We start from the raw sequence: 15,884 nt of genomic DNA on the forward strand, positions 1-15,884 counted from the left end.
AATTGCTTGTCGCTGTGTGTGAATACAGCAAGCATGGTGAAATACAGTCTGCTTGGTTACTGTGAATCTGCATGGAGAATCAACAGCCTGTTTTAAGGTTTTTGCACAGCACCATCACTTGTCATGATTGGTGATACCAGTTACAATGTCTTTGCACAGTTCCCGTTTACACCAGTGAGTTTGGCGGTGGGAACGGCAATCGCTGCAGGGGCGGGTCCAGCTGCCATTTTTTGCTGGTCTGGTCTGCCTAGCAACCGCTGAGTTGCTGGCAGCCGAGCACTGATACTCTGCCATGCCCCATTGCCTCCCAGTGATGCTCTGCCAATGCGCTGCTGCCATGTAGCATTGTTCCAAGGCATCATGGGAAATATGTCAGAGGGCCCTGCTAAAATGAGGGAATCCTGGCAATGGCCCAAGGGAGTTGAGTGCTGAAACCACATTGCATTACCACACCTGCCTGGGCTGGTGTGCGAATTCGTACCATGTGCATTTTCCTATTATTCTCTGTAACACATTCATAAATGACAGGGCCTGCAGGATGCTTACATAGAGAAGTTTATTGTTCTTCTCAGGAAATACGTCCATATACTTTCCCCTCCCACCCCTGTTTTCAGAATAAAGCAAAGTTAAATAAGTTGGGTGTTTTATATCAGGGAATGCCAGTTCTGTTTTGGTGACAAACCAACAGGGAAAATGCTGCATTTACTGATGAACAGGAAGGAAGGTGCAATATCCTCTTGTACTTTCCTATTCTGCTACAGCACAGCTAGTAGTTATGCAATAGAAAAGCAGAATGGGAGAAGTCCCTGATGTAGCACTCTGATCAAAAGTAGGTACATTGTATTAGCAGAAAATTAACAGCCTGGAGTAGAGAAACTCCCTGTTAGGTTGCAGAGTTCCTAGATTGTCAATTAGGCAGAGCCATTTCACACTGAAGCTGTGGAATTACATTTTTGAATGCTCAGCTATGTTCTGTAAAAAAGAAAATCAGCCATTCTCTGCAAATAAAATACTGACATGTTGGAAAGTAGCTTCTGACTCAGTCTGCTTCCTGTGTTCGTTTTCTTCTTTCAGCAAGATGTGGAAGGTAATACTGAGAAAAATGGCCGTGCCTCTGCAGTCAAAGGGAGTACAGTCCATTTTAGTACTTCGTTGCAGTTGGTCAACTAAACCCATCTTCAGCAGAAAAGAAGGTAGGATTTTAGATTGTAGCAGTAAAGAACCAGGAGTAAACATGGGAGTTATAGTTCTGACTACAGTTTAAAGTTTCCCTGCACACAGTAGGCGTGTTGGGGAGATAACAATGCCAAATCTCTTTCTGATGCAATCGCTTACTGTGTGAAGGGCATTGACTTTCAACTGCTGGAGCATTCAAAATACCATCACTCTTCTACCTGTAGTCTTCAGCCATGTAGTCCAGAATTCTTCTGCTTATTTTCTGAGCAGATGAGTTTCGTATTCTTGCCTCCTCTGGTAAGGTTCATAGATTTGATCTTCACAGTGATGTCTCAAGCTAAAATACACAATTCTCCTCCCTCAGCTGTTCCTCTCCTTCTATTGTTTGCCAATGATGTGTTCCCTAAATACAGAAATGCCATAATAAAGAAATATATGTATTCTTGCCACCAGGTGCTGAGGCAGTGTTATCACCTGAGGTTTTCCCCACATTACTTGTCTTTCTTATTTCAGCCAGTTCTTCCATCCCAGTAGCCTGTACTGACATATCCCATCATATAGAGCCTGAAGGGTCTGATCCTGCCTAATCTTGTAAACTAAGCAGGTTCAGACCTCGTTGAAATCTGGATGGGTGACTTAAAATGTTGTGAAACTCTCAGAGAGCTTCAACTACGGGAAGTATAGAAATGTAGTAGTAGTAATAAATAATAATAATAGAAAAATAAGACACTTGTGGACATACATCTGTGAAGACCGCTGAAATTTTAGGATGACTAGACTATGAGCACTGTCCTGGTTCAGTGGAGTATGATTTGCCCATCCATGTTTTCCCCTCTCAATTTTAAGACGGTCAAATATCCTTGATTCATTCCCATGCAATACACATTCTCAGAATCTCATTTCCCCAAATGTCAGATGTGATTGTGCCATGTTGAGGTGCTTTCATAAGACCAAATGCCTACCTTACCCAGAGTTTCCCAAACACACACACACTTTTCCATTATTCAGACAATGGACTACTTAGGCACCTATCTGCCACAGCTCAAAACCAACCACAAGAAGCAGAGATGCTAGAACCAGAGAGAATGATTAGTTTATTATGCCACAGTGAAGCAGAAAGTGTATCCAGCTGAGTTATTTGTCAAATAAGTACGCTTGTAGTTTTTTCTGGTAACTCCTGGGTGACATCAACTGGCAGATTTCACATGAATAGAGAAACCTAAAGTGTGGATGGAAGACAAAGCTGCAGGTACATGAAGAAGGGAAGCATTGATGTACTTTATCTGCCCTTGGGCAGCTGTGCTCATGCGGCTTCAGACTCTATATGCACAGCACATTAGGGGCAGGGGAAGATACTGCTTGACAAGTCTGAAGAAATTCTACTTTCAGATGTCTTATTGTTCAAGCAGAATCTCTATTTCCTTTTCTCTGAGACAAATGTTTCTTCCTTGGAATACACAGTCTTTCCTTCTTACTGGGGGTGGGGAGGTACTTGTTGGGGAGCAATGGAAAGGACCCCCTCCCCCCAAATCCCGAGTAGACAGCAACATAATCCAAAAGGTGAATGTAACATTTATTGGACCTGATGAGAGAAACATGATGCATTTTGATCTGACTGCTCATCTACAGAAAGACTGACCTCAAAATACAAACAAAACAAAACAAAACAAAAAAACAACAAACCCAAGACAAAAAAGCAACACCCAACATTAGGTTTAGTGTACAGGGATTATTCTCACCCATTTATAATGAACACTGTCCCGTGCCCCTACACAGGTAAACTTAGAATGTCTGGATATCAGTCTTCATGCACATACACACCAAGACCACATGCAGTACATTAACAAGTATGACCAATGTAGGCAGAACAACAAAATATCCCTTTATCCAAAATGTCCAAGAGCTACATGTGTCAATAGAATTCTATGTCCTTCAGCTTTATGCACAGTTAATGCAGGAATACAATAAATGATTAGGAATCATATTCCATTAGTTTCTGGGGCACATAATTTTTATCTGCTTTTAGTTGTAAGAAGTCCACACATTATCATGAAATTGTCTGACAACCTAGCTGAACAAGCCCCTTCCTCAAGTTCAGACTCTCTTCTTCCTGAAGAACAGAGCCAAGTTATGACTTGTAGAATGTAAAAAGTTATCTACTGACACAGTTTTCTTGTCAACTTAAAGTAACCCTGGTGAGTGTTGAAATCTCCCAGCATCAAAACAATTTTTCCATTAGTGAAAAATTAGCAATGATGTTAAATTGATGAAAGATCACATTGGGAATGATTATGTGCTCCTAACTTTGTGTGAGTGCGTGTTTGCTGTGTAAATGCTTCTATTTATTATTTCCAAAATGCCTTAGGTCTACAATTCATTAAGATAACCACCTTCTAGCAGAATGAATTGCATGAGTGGTAATAGAAAAAACTTAGAAGGTCAAGCAGATAAAATGATGTGAAAGGACAAAAGAAAAAAGTTTTAGAAAGATTAATGCATATGATAATTAAATACATGGAAGTTGTGGAATGTACTCCAGGATGATCTACACCTGACGTTTATCTTAGCCAAGGACCACTTGATACATTCTACCAGTCATCTGGGGCTGGGTGAATAGATTCCACATGAAGTCTTCTCTATACTATGCACAGAATATGAAGTGCAGATCAAGTTTTTATGATGCTTCTAATAACTGCCATGAAGTCTTATTGGTAGCATGACCAGTCTCCGTGCAGCAGAGGGGCTTGTCAATCATGCCTTGGCAAGGGTTGTTCTCCAAACTGTTAGGTTTGTGGACCCAGGGAATCTCCCTATAAGTCCAAATGGGCCTGGTGCCTGGTGCAAATGAGGTGCAAGGTAACATCCAGGGCAGTACACAAGAAATAGAGGGATTGAATAGGAAGCCCATTCCACTCAAGCTGTTTAGTTTAATGATCTGTACACCTAAAACATTTCGGATACAAAATAAATAGTAATAATCTACATGACACACACAAAAAGTTATTTATTTATTTATTTATTTATTTATTTATTTATTTATTTACAACATTTTTATGCCGCCCCCATCGCAACAAAGCCTCGGGGCAGCTCACATCAAAAACAAAATATGCAAATATAACAATTATACAACAAAAATATTAAAACCCAGTGCATCTTGGCTTAAAAGATTTAAAATCCTATAAATACCAATAAATTAACAATTAAAATAAGTTTTAAATAAAAAGGTCTTAGCCTGGCGCCGAAAAACAAATAGCAACGGTTTTGAGCCCATACTCAAACTCTGGTGACGTTACAAAAAATAATAATATTTTCCCTAAATTTCCTCTGGGGTTTAAGAAGGTTTTGATGCTTCCACCTTACAGGGAAAGTGGCCTGGTTCAGACCCCCTTCTGAAATGGCCTTTCTATAGGCATAATATGGACCCACGAATGCTTAAGCGCCTTCACCATACCTTACAATGTAACATGTCAAGGTTAAATGAACAGATTTTGTGCACGCAGCTGGTCCGACACTGGCCATGCTTCCCAACCTGGATCCCAATGGATGTCTTCAGGATATTTCTACTTAGAGTGTGAAAGCATGATGTCCAGGAGCCAAATGCAGGATTTACATGATTAGCATAAGATTCTTCATGGCTCTAAATTAGCAAATACCAGATTTGTGTGCCATGGGTTGCTACCTCTTTCATTTGCTCATATTATGCTTTAATCACAATCGAAATGATTCTCTATACTGTATTCAGTTTTTCTGTTTGGACAATCACCTGTCCACTATATAATTATCTGTGTGATCCTCTCATGACAAATTGTTCTGGGGAAGATTTCATCCCTTGCCTGCTATAACAATTTGACCATTTGTAATCTTCATTAATTTAGATGAATACGGTTGGATCCAGTTTCAGCACATGTCACTGGGCTAGTGCAAGAGGGCTTCCCTACTCTCTTTCCCCCGCTGCAGCTCTCTCTGAAAATGTTACGGAAAGAATCAGAAGATCCTGCTGCATCAGGGGCCTATGTGTGTGTATAGGGGGAGGGGGAGGGGGAGGGAGAGTTTACAAATTGTACAAATTACAAATTCCTTACAATGTTCTAGGTGAGGAGTTCTTCTGTCCATGAAAGACAGATCCTGGGTCTAATCCTTAGTCTCTTATTCTTAAGGAAAAAATATTTAAAAATCACATTTAGCTTTGCAAGGACTATATTATGTATATTATATATTATATCTGTTTCCTACTAAACCTATAATTGAATTGAACTGCCTTCTTGAGTTGCAGAAACAGCCTAAATGAGCATAAACTTCTGGATGGTGGTAAAGCTCTCACCTTCTCTACTACAGACAGGTGAATCTGGATACCTGGGGCAAGTATGAAATGTGTCAGATCTCCCAGAGCTTATGGCTCATTTACAGTTTACAGTCCAGAGAACCTAAGGCACCCATCATGAAACCAAAGTGTTGAAACTAGACTTAAGACTAGAACTCTTTCAAAATCAAGAAGTAAAGTATTAGTAACCATTTTCTTTTATTATATTCTCTGATCCAGAGATAAGTAGATCAGACTGGAGAAAAAGAAGGAAGAATGATATAAGGTTAATTATGAAAAGTCTAAGCTTCCTACCTCCCTTCACAGAGACAGGAATCTCCTTAACGAGGATTCATGGCCAAGCTGACTGCCAGCATGGGGACCACATGGCCTTCTGGATGTTGCTTAACTGCAACTGCATCTGCCCTCATCTTTGGGTTTGCTTGCTGTGACTGATGGAAGTTTCAGTAGTCTACTAACATCTGAAGGGCTGTGCGTACCCAATTTCTGGCTCATGGAAAAATATATTTATTTAGAAATGGAAAATATGCCCAAATGAAATAGTGGCTAAGTGTATATTTGGGTGAGATGAAAGGAAGTAGAATAAAGAAGAGTAACAAGAAATATCAGTATCTTCAGAGAAACCTCTGTTGCAGTTCTGGCCATAATCTTTGCAAACAGTTCAAGTATAACATCATCTTAATGCCTAATAAACGGATATAGTGGTGATTAATGGCTGGATAATCAGAATCCAATTTATCAGCTTCTCTTTCTCTCTCATTCTCTCATGCACACACATGCGGGCGCGCACACACACACACACACACACACACACACACAATGATATTATTTCTGTACAACACTGGAGTAATGGAGCATTTCACTCTTTTCATTCAGATCTGCTAATCATGTGTGAGAAAAGGACAGTTGGATGAAGCCTTGGGGATTATCAATAACTGACACACAGATAGCTTTATTTAATAACTAATGACTAATAACTAAATAATAATGGCTCTCCCATACACAGATGGCTTGGACAAGCAAAGCAGTGCAAGTCTGATCTCCAGAGTGCTACTGGTAGCTTGTTCTTTTTTACGAATGATTGCCTTAAGCTGAGAGTCACAGTAGATTTTCCAGTTTGACTTAGCTTAGGCGGAAGGTAATGTTAAGACATATTATCTACTCTGAAAGCATGACATGCATGCCAAACATTGCAACATCAATGATAGATATGAATATATGCAAGGTGAGCACCACTGGCGCTTTAACTGTTCAGCCAAGGGGCCATGTAGGGCCATGCCGACAAAAGATAGAGATGTAGATCTGGGTTAAAGTTGCACTTTGTCACTTTTTCCAGATTGTTTCTGCTACATTGTGTCAGCTTTTTCTTTTTTATAAATCTTTTTAGGTTTAATCCATCAAGAATTAATCCTGTGCAGGTCGGAAGTAAGCTCTACTGAGTTTAATGCGATTTAGTCTTAGGTATATATCAGACTGCAGGCATGGTAAGGATTTGAAAAGGGTTCACTGCAGATAGAGGGTGGAAAGGAACAAAAGTACTTGAGAATACTGACCCCCATATAGCAGCAGAGAATATTAGCTAATATTTTGATTGGGAAAATATGAGGTGCTTATGTGATTGGCCTTCCAGGTGTTTGGTCCTTGTAATGCATACTTCCTATTCTGATTGGCGGAAGTTTCCCAGAAGTTTAGTAATGGGAATCTGTTCTTCCTCAAAATAGCAAATGCTAACATTTTGTTTCCTTTCCAGATTGGAAAAGAACTTTACTACGAATGAAAAACCAAAAGCAACAACTCATCATTCTCAGGTTTTTTAAAATGTTTAAATCTTTTCCAATTCTGATGTTTTTCAATTCTGAAATTTTTTAATTCTTCAATTCCATTTGATTTTCACTCTGAGATACTTTTTCATTTCATGTACCAAAAGATCAAAAACAAATGTAGCAATTCTTATGGTGTTTTATTTGTATTGTCTGTTTTATGAAGTGTTATAAACTGCCCAGAGAACTCCAGCTGTTGGGTGATATAGATATAAAATAAATAATGGTGCCTCTTTTCAGGGCTACATTTCATAGAACTCTCTCTCTCTCTCTCTCTCTCTCATATATGTTTACTGTAGGAATAATAGGGTTTATATCTTAATAATAATTTCCAGATGCAATTTTCTGGTATTCCTCTGCAGCAAGATTCACTCTTTCAAATAGGTACCATTTAAAAATCATATGGTACACAGTTAAAACTATGGCATTTTCAGGATAAGGTGATGGCTATCAACTAGAGCAGGGCTGGTCAGAATGTAGATACACAGGTGTTTAGGATTTTAATTCCCAACTTTCCTGAGCATTGGCCATGAGAAGAGGGGCTTTTGGGACTTGAAGCCCTACATCAGCCCATTTGGAAAAAGAATACCTGGATAGATCAGGAAAATGTAGGCAATGGTACAGTTTAGGTACTCCCTAGTGCATAGCAAGGAGTCTAGATGGAGTCACTGAAGCAGTCGGTGTGAGCTTAGGTGGATTCGAGGGGACGGTGGAGGACAGGAGAGACTGGACAAATGCTGTCCATGGGGTTGTGATGGGCTGGGCATGAATTCGTGACTAACATAACATAACACATAGCAAATCACATGACTTTCATTGCATTTACTCTGGCCCCAAACAACTTGGCCCCACATGTTCAGAGCTGAGTGCCATCTGATTGAACTAGAAAAAGGAGTAGCTGCTATTTTAAAATGACCCCCCACCCCTGGCTGCCAAAAAACACATCAAGTTCTAACTCATTTGTTGGGCAGGAGCTAAACACCTTTTTCAAACTGAGAGTTTAGTTTCCATTTGCAATTCAAAACAGAGCTGTTTTGAAAATGAATTTCTTCCCTTACATAGTGCAGCCATTGCTAATGTGAGTGCTATGCTGATGGTGAAATTCTGTGGATGTCTACTGGATGGTTAGCCCAGATAAGTGCACATAAAATTGCAGCCTAAGGGCATAATTCAGTAAAACTGACGGCTGGTAAACTAAAGGCTCCTTGTAAGTTTCACGTCTCTTTCCTCCTTTGTGGCATTTGGATGAGCCCCTGAGCCAATCTACATTGCTCACCTTCCTGGGGGCCGGGAGGGGAACTGAGAGGACTGTAGGTCTGGCATATCCACACTTTTCCTTCTTTATCCCCTCCCACACACAAGCACGACCACTTTCCTTCTTCCCACCTCATTCTCTTCCAAGGTGGTACCACCTATCTCAGGAGCTAAATCCTGAAGAGTAGAGGATTCCAAGTGGGAGTTTTCTCCTCCAAAGCCATAGCTATACCTAGAGTCCTTCCTGAAGGGGGAAGTCAATGGGATTTTATGCTCCCTCCCCTATGAAACTGCCTAGGGACTATAGGCTGCTTTCAAAGGATGCCTGCTTAGAAAAGTACAAGCCCTAGAACTTCCAACTTTCCCCAATCAGCTGGAAACTTCTAGAAGTTGTAGGACTTTTCTCTGTTATCTCACAACAGGCATAGGATTGCACCATAATTGTGTTTAAGTGTGTCATAGGCACTTATTGGCTATTCTTTTGAAAGATGTAGATCTGATGCATCTCTGTTAATCTGGCCTTGTTCAAAAATGAAGAGGAACAGAATTACTGTGTAATGAAGGAAGCCCTGGGATGTTGCCAAATTCCTAGCCTGGAAAAGAGACTACCTGGATCAGAGACGATTCAAGGAGAATGAGGCATCAAGACCGTGGGAGGGCCAGACAGGGCTTGAAGTGCAAAACTTTAGATATTGTACTTTCTAATCAAGGGGAAGAGAATTCACACTCCCCTTGATAAAGGAGATTTGGGGGCAATAAGGGCATAGAATTCTCACCTGGAATATGTCATGCAATGTCACCCTAGGAGTCATCTGATTGATCTAAGGGAAATCAAAGAAGGGAGCTCAAACAGCTTGAGTTCCTCTCCTAGGAGAGGTTCCTTATTGCCGCTGGTGACTTTGCCAAAGAACGCTGTGCTATCTTGCTGGAGAGAAGACCATGTGTGGTATTGTATTCTGCATTAGTGTTAGGTTAGCTGATTTTTGTTGTTTTTGCATCTGAGGTGGCCAGTGTGACCCAGGGTGTCAGGGGCAGTGTGGATGGTCTGTAATTAGTGTTTGTGCTGCTCTCTCATTTTCCTTCCCTTCATTTCCTGTGTGTGTTTGCACCTGGTATCCCATAGTGTTTGAAGGTCCCCCCTCTCAAAAGTGGTATGAGGGAAAAATGCAATATGAGGAGAGAGGGAGAGGAAGCAAAGTTGATTTTGGGGAAGCAAGCCCTCTCTCACATGCTAAATATGAGCAGTGTACTAGTTAGAATGCTGGACTGAGATGCAGGAGTTTTGGGTTCTAGTTCCCCTTTGAGTTCTAGTTTGGGCTCTAGTTCCCCCTTGACCATGAAGCCTGCTGGATGACGTGGAGTCAATCACTGACTCTTCGCCTAACCTATTACCCTGGATTGTTCTGAGGATAAAGCTGAGAGGAGGAGGACTTGCAAGAGGGCGGGGGGGGGGGGGGGGGACCAGGATATAGATGTATAGAGTGGTGGTGGTGGTGGTGGTGGTGATGATATTCCCAGACAGAGCCATCTCTTATTAATTGATTGGTTGATCATCTGCTCCTAAGGATACTCAGAACCAAGTTACAGATTGATTTCATTACTTACTCAAGTATGAATATTAAGAGTTGTGTGTGGCCAAAAACACTGCTTTACTTTGCCAGATGTGAACAAATAAAGGCAAGGATGTGAGCTAAAAGATCGTCTTCAACATGACTTGTATTTTCCTCAGATAAGATCAGGGAAATCTCCTTGAAAGTAACAGCAAAATGGCATCTTACTCCAGCTAGCTGCAAAATCCCAGGTGCCGCTGCAAAAATGTCCAGTTAGTGGGACAGACAGCAACTTTTGGTAGTCATGCTCAAAATCCAAAGGATGCTTAATAGAATACTCCACTGTAGTAAAATCCAGCATTAACAAAAATAAGCATTACTCATATTTTGGGTCATTTTTTACCCCAGATAAAATTGCTTGAGGCAAGAAAAATGCTGCATGTGAAAAGTTTTTGTTCTGGATGAAATTTTCCCCAAGGAGGTTTCAATCAATGTCAGAATGGCTTTCAGCGCTCAGCAAGTACAGGCAATCTTAGTTTTAATCCTTCTTGAGGCTATGAAAACAAGAAAATGCCCCTTTCTCTGCATTAACAGTAGTTTGGACTACAAAATTTTAAAAAATCATAATAGAGTTTTCCTTCAATGGATTGTAATTTTGTTTGTTAGATGATTTAGTTAAGAATCTCAGCTTTCAAATGAGATGAAGATGATCTGTGCTGCACCTTTTATACCCTATTTTTATTATAAACATATTCCATAAAACAATTCCTATGGAGATTTTGGGGTATCTGAGCATGTTTTGGTTTATAATAAAAACTGTAAAAGGCAGGAAGCTGCCATTTGGGAATGTTCTAGACTAGGAACTTTGTGACAACAGTGTAAAAGGGCTATGTCATAGGATTACTTATGTGTAAATTACAGTACAGAATGTGAGCTAGTGGAATGCCAGTTATTCCATGTTTCCATGTTGATTAGTGGTCACATCAGGGTCTGTAATACACAGACCGCCAACAGCTTCTGTAAAGCTCTGTACTCCTGGCCACCTGAAGCTTAATGTTTTTCAAGATTTTCATTTAAAATATTAGCATTCCAAGTTCTCCTTCCCATCCCTGTCCCTGCTGCACATCAAATGGTGGCAGACAGACAGAGAAGGAAAAAGTTGCTTTCTGTCCCTGCCTGAACTTCTACACACATGAGCATTTACCTGTCTCCCTCTCCCTCCCCTCTCATTCTCTAGCTTTTTCTCTTTCTCTCCCTTAGCTCCCCTCCCTTCCAGCCTCAAGCCTCACTATTTCTCCACCCTCGTGCCCTTCTTCAGGTCACCTCTGACTAGCTAAGCCTCCATGGCAGCCAGTTTCCTTCTAGACACTTCCTGCCTGAAAGACATTTTGTGGTGGTGCCCACAGTAGTATTTCAAATTACCAGATGTGCCCATGGGTCTGAAAAATTTGGGAATCCCCAAGTGGCATAATCATTTTAGAGCCTACCGCAGCCTCACTCAGTAGCCTGGATACAGAAACCAGGAGAAGGGGCTGCATATGATTAATCTTTGCTAAATGTCAAAAGATTACAAGATGGACAGGTGATTTGTCACTACTTGGTTTGGTAAAACATGGGATCTTTTAGTCATGAATGAGTTTTCATGTTACTTGTTCTTTGCAGACCTTCTAGTTGGAAAGTTGATTCCAGAATTTTGGCCTGAATTAGGGCTGGAGCCCCCTTGGGGGAGGACTTCCTGGTAAACTAAGGATGAACTCTAGCAAGATGAATTATAGCCAAACTAAATTGTACCATAGATCAGTTTTATCTGATTTAAGCATGGAAATGATCATTAGAGCATGACTGCATGGGAAGAAAACCACAGGAAGAAAACCACTGGTGTATGACCAAGATAAGAAGATTTATGGCAATATGAAAGGAATACAACTATTGGCCTTTGGGAGTCTTTGATGAGAAGTATGGGAACAGTTGTTGAAGAAAGGTATCAAAAGACCTGTAAGTTGTTTGTTCAGGGAGTACGATTTGAATTTTCCTGAATTATTTTGTGCTCCGCTTTGTTCACTGTGCACCTGAATAAAGCATACTAGAACCCACGTCTCATCTCCAGACTCTTAGGAAGGGCTATTGAGTCTGGGGTACTTACCTCCTGGAAGAAAATTGGGCAACAGGTAGACCGACTTGGGTTTCTGTTTCTGTCTACTTCTGTGTCCAAGCTGACATTGTTTAGGTTGATATATTTTGTTTTTAGAAACATATCTGATGTATCTCTGATACAATGATTACCATTTTCAAAAAAGACTGGCTTTGTTGACTTTCTAGAAAACATGGCTTCCATTTACGTATTATGTAAACACAGCAAAAACAATGCACAGAAGTCCATTGTTTCTGAGCTCAGTCTTTAGTTTGCAATATTAAAGGATGGTAGGGTTTGAAATGCATCAGCAATACTGGTTATTGCCTGTTTTGTGAAGTTTTATAATGAAATAAAAGATCTTTAAAATCTAATTTAAAATAATATATGCTTCTTTCAAGCAGCTATTAAAATATATCTTTTCTGAAAAGAGAATATGAAACACAGTTGAGTTGCATTTTAAAGGTCCTGATTCTTTGACAGAGCTGTTCATTCACTTAGGAAGATTTTCCTGGCATTTAACCTCTGTCTACTTTTCTGCAGATTCAACTCCTTGCTCCTCACTGTCCTTCTTCCTCTATCTGATGTCCTTTTAAATATTTGAAATCTGTCAATATGCCCCTTTCACCTTCTATTGCAAATAAAACTGGTTTCTTTAGCTTTGTGTTGTATAACTTGTCTTCTAAACTTTTTATTATTCTCATAGAGTTCCTCCTGAATGCTTTCCAATTTGTCTGCACACTTTCTCTTAGCTGATTTATATTTCATGAAGCACAAAATGCCGTGGCAAAGGGCCAGATTCAGGTACTGTGGCTTACCCTCCATCTTCTAGCAGAAAGTGTTTTGGTCTGAGTGTGGTGCCACCCAGAATAGGTTATTTTGTCACTTCAGTTTTTGAATAGAATTGTTTGCTGCTCACAATTTCTGGGGAACGTTTCTGAGAAGATGACATTTCAAAACAAGAGAAGACTGTTTAATTAGGAAAATAACTGGATCCGCTAAAGGAATGTATACCACTTTATAACAGAAGGATGATATGAACCTTGAGAGCACTATTTTGAATTCTAGTGACTTAAATCTTAGTAAAGACCAACATGAATTGTATAAGGGTGTTATATGACTCCAAACACACATACTAAGAACTTTGTCTCCTTTTACAAAAGTGGTTCCATAAAAGAAAATTCAGTTCCTTTATTTAAATGTGGACTGCTTGGCTTCTGGATGCTTGAGAGGTCAAAGAATGATTATACTGGGCCTGTGTGTTCATTTTAGAAGATGAATTAGAAGTTTTCCAAGAAGTTTTCAAATCTACTATCTGGGCAATGGCAATGACTGGGTTCGCACAGCATACTGAGACATGGTGCTTTCTTAACCATGGTGGTTTATAAACCACATTCATTTAACATGCTGTCTAAAACCAGCCCTCTTCCTGTTGGGTGGTTTATAAGCTCAGCCTAACTAGCCATGACTTATACTAGGGTTTAATAAACCCAGCATGGCTTACTGTGCTATCCAAACCCATAGTCAGATTAAAGGACCTTGTCAAGACTGGCCGAAAGGCTTGAGAATCTAGCCAAGGGGCTAGCAAGTAACTACCTTTCCCAGGTATCCCAAGGAACATATGGGGGAAACTAAGAAAAGCTTCCTCACTCTCTGCTAGCTGCAAGTGGCACTTCAAAACTTGGGGAAACTGCCAGTGCAGGGAGGCAAGCCTTGTCCCTACAAACCTCCTTTTGCCCACCCCCACACACTGGACTTTTCCTCAGGGTTTTCCACTTCCTTTAGTGCTATCAATTTAGTGCCTGGAGGAGGATTCTTCCAATGACAGTGGACCCCAGACACAGCCAGATGCAAGGGGTGAGGCTACAGCCGCCTGCCTTCCAGCAGAGGAGCAGCTAGGGCTCTCTGGAGCAGTCCCTGGAATTCCTCAAGGGCAGGAGCTGGAGCCAGAAGGGATTCTGGGATCCAGCAGACGTTGATGCAGCAGCTGAGGTGCAGGAGCTCCCATAAAACAACGTGCTGACCTAATTAGCCAGCTGCACTGATTTACAGGGACTATAAATTAGATGAGTCAGAGCCTGCTCTTTGTGGCAAACAGTAAGAATTGTATTGGCATCTTTGGCTTTGTTTAAGACTAATCGGATACCTAGACTTTTGGCCTGCTTCCTGGACATTCTTTTGGACCCCCCTGCCTGATTTAAACTCTGGTTGCACAAACCATGTGGTCTTGACCTTCAGACTGAATTGACTAATCTTTTGGATTAGTCAATGGCATTTGTGGGCACAGTGCAGGACAGTAAACTGAAAAAATGAAGGTACAAGTTGGGTTTTCTAGCAACCCCTCCAAACCCTGGTGATCCCACTTGGAAGGGGGAGAATTGAGGGGCTTCCCTTCAAACATTCTTTTGTACAGGTTTTTGGAGGATTTTTAGGCAGGCCTTGTACCGCTTGGGAAAGTGAGAGCAGCCCAGGGCCACATAAGAACCCTTCAAACCCCTGAGGATCCAGTAATACTGAGGATCCAGACACACTCCACCTTTAAAAGAAGTAGTTAAAAATTATCAGCTGCTATTAAGACTAACAAAATTACAATTAGGAAACAAAGTTGTAATTTGATATGTACACTGTGCCCATGCAGATAAATGTTCATGCCAAATTGCAAGTTTATAGCCCATCTGATTTCATTTTTTGATTGGGCAGCCTCCTGAATGGACTGTATTCTTCAACATTTTAGTTGATGAGTTGGATGAGGAAGTGCAAGGAATGATTATCAGCTTTGCAGATGACACAAAACTGGGTGACCCTTGGGTGGGGGTTATTGGATCCCTGAAGCCAGGGTCCCCCACTGCCTCTCAAGAGACTTGATTTTGCTGGTTTGTGGCTGGCAGCTGCCACTGTGTCGGAGTCCTGAATTTAATGGGTTAACAGCAGTGGTGTTTTTTCAACAGTTTCCAACAGTTCCTGGGAACTACCTATCTGGAGAGGCCTGCCGGGCACGCACATGTTTTCTGTGACACTTTCCCTCACGGTCAGCCTCTGTATGTCATGTTTTTATAAAGTAAGCCTGTAGGCAGGAATTGGCTTATTAATTCCACATAAGCCACTCCCGGAGCTTTTTGGACAGAGAGCGGGGTATGAATGTAATAAAAAACCACTCATTCATAATAAATAAGATAATAAGAAATAACTTCTAGAAGCTGTCATTGTTCTACCTCAAAAAGTGACACCCTCATCTTGCATTCATAACTCAACAGAAATTCAAACAAAGTGGCAAAGCTCATTTTTATTGCATAATCACAGGTTGCGTAATCTTGGAAACAGGTGTGGCTTTGAGGTTTGGCTTTGATGGGGTAGCTCTGGCAATCACGAAGGTACCCCCCTTCTAAATTTGCCACCACAACACTGTGTGCTTAAAACATTCTCTTCAGCCACCAGCCGGCCTTTTCAAATACCAACACAGGCAGAAATGGCAATAGAGACAGTCCTGGAGCAGCACTAGTATAAGTCGAGGCAAATCCATTCTGTTAGCTCACACTCCTGCGGTGCTCAGGAAGGATTCAGTGACTTTTCCTTTCCTTCCATGAAGATGGGGTGCGATGGGTCAAGGAGCTCTGCCCTTACAAGCCTCTCTG

At 41.0% G+C, this 15,884-nt stretch overlaps 1 protein-coding gene across 3 annotated transcripts in view; it reads left to right on the forward strand.

Moving 5' to 3' along the window:
- The window catches only part of YTHDC2 (YTH domain containing 2), a 66,718-nt gene extending 59,225 nt beyond the window's left edge, over window positions 1-7,493 (forward strand). Inside the window, exons 31-33 of one of the 3 annotated variants that reach the window (XR_006416246.1) lie at window positions 1,075-1,193; window positions 5,450-5,515; window positions 7,248-7,493. The gene's annotated coding sequence lies outside the window, so the exon portion shown is untranslated. Of the gene's footprint in view, window positions 1-1,074; window positions 2,762-5,449; window positions 6,311-7,247 lie in introns of those variants that run through there. The other 2 variants (XR_006416245.1, XM_044445928.1) reach the window with 2 other exon arrangements.
- The last annotated feature ends 8,391 nt before the right edge of the window (window positions 7,494-15,884 follow it).

The sequence above is a fragment of the Varanus komodoensis genome, unplaced genomic scaffold (genome assembly GCF_004798865.1).
Source record: "Varanus komodoensis strain SLA01 unplaced genomic scaffold, ASM479886v1 scaffold5, whole genome shotgun sequence".
NCBI lineage: Eukaryota > Metazoa > Chordata > Lepidosauria > Squamata > Varanidae > Varanus > Varanus komodoensis.